Source organism: Olea europaea, chromosome 21 (assembly GCF_002742605.1).
Source record: "Olea europaea var. sylvestris chromosome 21, O_europaea_v1, whole genome shotgun sequence".
Taxonomy (NCBI): Eukaryota; Viridiplantae; Streptophyta; class Magnoliopsida; order Lamiales; family Oleaceae; genus Olea; species Olea europaea.
This window is the reverse complement of record NC_036257.1, coordinates 8763985-8767906: the sequence shown is the minus strand read 5'-3', so window position 1 is coordinate 8767906 and position 3922 is coordinate 8763985. Positions and strand designations below refer to the sequence as shown.

The 3922-nt window shown below is 36.3% G+C and overlaps 1 pseudogene; it reads left to right on the top strand.

Annotated features, from left to right (window-relative positions):
- Positions 1-403: 403 nt before the first annotated feature.
- On the top strand, positions 404-2830 carry LOC111370083 (annotated as a pseudogene).
- The last annotated feature ends 1092 nt before the right edge of the window (positions 2831-3922 follow it).

The following is a 3922-nucleotide window of genomic DNA, read 5'->3' as shown; positions in this document are numbered from 1 at the left end:
GCCATTGAGATTAATAAGTGCAGTATTAGTGCTGAAAATGTGTAAGAAATGCAGTAAGCAATTGATAAGACAGTTTTTATTTTATTTTATAATAATAAAGCATCGGTCACGGAATTAATTGAATGCTTTTATTAACAAAAAAAAAAAAAAAAATTCATGGGGACATAAAAGCATTTTTTAATTAATTGAATGTAATGAAGCAGCAGCCACGGAATTGAGCTATGATTTCCCTTTCATTCATAACTTGCCGGACTTTCCAGGGACTTTGAAATGCAACAAGATGATATTTTGAAGAAGAATGAACTCCATGATTTCTATAAATTCCTATGTCTCTCGAATGGATGCACAACATATTTCTTCAGATCATTAAATTCAAATATATTAAACTCTCCTACTCAAAAGAATGGCTTTGACTCGCAGTTGGAAGCTTATTCTTGTTGCAATTCTGGTGTTGGAGATGTGGGCATCTCAAGCCATAGCTCGTTCATTGCAAGATGCATCCATGGTTGAAAAACAATATGGACGCCAGTATAAGAATAGTGCAGAGAAGGCTATGCGATACAAAATATTCAAGGAGAATGTGGAGTACATCGAGACTTTTAATAAAGCAGGGACTCGGTCTTATCAGCTTGGCATCAATCAATTTGCTGATCTGACAAATAAGGAGTTTCAGGCATCTCGGAATGGATACAAAATGTCCCCTTTCCTAAAGTTACCTAAAGCGTGCCATTTAGGTATGAAAATATGACCGCGGCTCCATCGAGCATGGACTGGAGAAAGAAGGGAGCTGTTACTGGTGTTAAGGACCAAGGCCAATGTGGTTGGTTAACTCAATTCTTTGTTATATATTTCCGGATTCTAACATCAAATCTGTTTTTTATCTAACTATTTGTAATTTGTACAAATACAATAGGATGTTGTTGGGCTTTCTTAGCCGTTGCAGCCACTGAAGGAATAAACTAGCTTTCAACAGGAAAATTGATTTCATTATCCGAACAAGAACTTGTGGATTGTGACACAAGTGAAGATATGGGCTGCAATGGAGGTCTAATGGATAATGCATTTCAGCTCATCATCAAGAATCACGGACTTACTGAAGGCCCAAGAATAACTAACCAAGAGGGGGTGAATTGGTTATTTGAACTTTTTTCTAAAATAAATGCAAATTTAAGCAAATAACTATGAATAAACAAGACAACACAAAATAATAAGAGGAAGGGAAAAGAGAGTGCAAACAATATAATAAGGAGATTCGATCCAATCACGATCTATGTCCCCCGTTACCAAGCTCTCCGTCACGAGTAAGGCCTTTTTAACTATCTTTGATTGACTTTATGGTGCAATCCAACCCTTATAATACTTCCGCTGACTTGTAACTAAGGAGCACCGATCCTTTTACACGTTGAGCTTTCTAGGACCTCAACTCGACCCACAAGAAAATCAAAGTTACAATTGAAAGGTTTCTCTCTTAACAAATGGTATGAACACAACTAAATATTAAGAGAGAATCAGGCACAAACACTTCAATAAATCTCAAAGAATATAGCTCAAGTGTTGTGTGAAAAACTTTTATTGAGATATATGATATTTGAAAAAGTTACTCACTCAAAAAGTTTTTCAACAAATAAATATTTTAATCTCTTAAAGATTGAAAAATAAGATAGATAAGATCAATAAATAACTCTCTTTAATATTCTCAAAGCTTACCTTAAAAGAGGTATAAAGAGAGGTATTTATAGCCATCAATCAGGAGATTCGGACAAGTGATTCAGACGTTCGTTTGTTATCCGGACGATTAACTAGCCGTTTGCCCAACGGTTAAAAAATGTAACCGTTGGACATCGTATCCGGACGTCCAGAAGACCCCATTCGGACGTCCGAATGAGCCAACTATTTTCCCATCAAATTTTCCTTTTTTGTGAAAAATGTTCTTTAAGAAACTTGTAGGGTTTTCTAATGTACTTCGTATAGATAAGTAATTTTATAAGGATTTAATTGTGAAAAATCAAATTACTTATCTTTTGAAAATAATTTTTATGCAAGTAAAGCTTGTCATGATAATTCTCGTGCATAAAAATTGTTTGAGTTATAATCGATGCGAGATATTAAAATGTTTTACCTTTACACTTGAGTATACAAATGCATCTATAGCTAATGTCTTTAATTTCTTCATCCAATGTAATTTGGTGCGTGAAAGCTCAATTTCCATTTCCTTGTTCATAAATCTTGTGTGTATATCGTTTTGCGCCAAGGTTGCATGATTCCCGATCTAGATCTTTTGTGTCATAATTTTGCAATAATCGCTATCAATCACTTAAGTTCAATTTGTTAGAATCAAACGCAATTTGTTTGTAATAATCAAAACAAGAAGTCAACCATCAGGTCAACACTTACAACTGAATCTAATTACCCATATGTCAGAGCAGATGACTCTTGCAACAGTAAGAAGGGATCCTCCCATGCTGCCAAGATTACAGGATATGAGGATGTTCCGGCCAATAGCGAGTCAGCATAGCTCAAAGCGGTGGCTAAACAACCGGTATCTATTGCCATTGATGCTAGTGGATCAGACTTCCAATTCTATAAGAGTGGAGTTTTCACTGGAGAATGCGGGACTGATCTAGACCATGGCGTTACAGCAGTCGGTTATGGGATAGCTAGTGACGGTACTAAGTATTGGTTAGTTAAGAATTCTTGGGGAACAAGTTGGGGTGAGAGTGGATACATTAGAATGCAAAGGGATATTGATGCTGAGGAAAGACTCTGTGGCATTGCCATGCAAGCTTCTTATCCAACGGCATGTAACATCGAGATGTCGTCTCACACTTGATAGTTATTTCCATCAAGACTTCTTCATCTCACCTTGTGTATATCTGTTGTCAAATTTTCTGCTCATGCTTCTATAAATGAATACTGTAATGAAATTTATATGAATATGATAGGCAATTATTGCCAGTGATTTGCATTAAGTATCTCTATCAAATGATAATTCCAATGTGTGCATAAAAAGTATTCTTAGAGAAACTTCGTATGGGGGGATTCCACAGCATTCAAAAATTAACTGGATTCCATTTTCAAATAATCCAACTTCAGGGATGTATTTCATTTTTCATCTAATCTATCATCCAACGCTATCTAAACAGAGGTTATCACCCAGTTTAGGTGGCGTTAATGTGGCTTTAAATGATTGGTGAAGTTAAATAAGTCACTTAATTTTATTTTCCATTCAATCTATCATCCAACGATACCTAGACTGAGGTTGTGACCCCTGTGGGGTTATTGTAGAAATTGGGTTGCTGCCATTTGTGAAGCCCAAGTTAATATCCACGGCCCATGACTCGGTTAAATGGCCCAACTGGTAGAATTATTTGGAAGCTTATTTGCTTAAAGGAAAACACGTTTTTCAGTTTGTGAAAAATGACTCTCACATGATCGTGACACCTGGCAATCGTTGGACCATTGGATCAAATGATTTACTTATTTCATATAAAAGAAACCAATAATTCTAGGGTTAGGGCTGGCTCTCATTTACGCAGCTTTCGTTTTCGTTCTCGTTTGAGTTAAAAACTCTCTCTGTACTTTTGGCTCTCTCATCTTGAATCTTGTTGATTCTTTCTTGTTAGTTGAGAGTAGACGTGATGCTATGAACTCTTGTGTGAGTTCTTCGTGTTGTTGAGGAGATTGTTATCGTTGTGGGTGGAACTGTGTGTTCCTTTTATGATTCAAAAATTGCTGTAATTTGGCCAGTGTTTATTCTAGTGGATTCGAGCTTATTCCTTCGTGGATGCTCAACGGGGAGTACGCGATTTGATAAATCGCTGAACCTTGGGGCTTCGGCCAAAAATCGCTTGTGTTCTCTTTATTGTTTTTCAGATCTACAAATCTTGATCCTTAGTCTTACGTTTTTTGATGTTTTGAAACA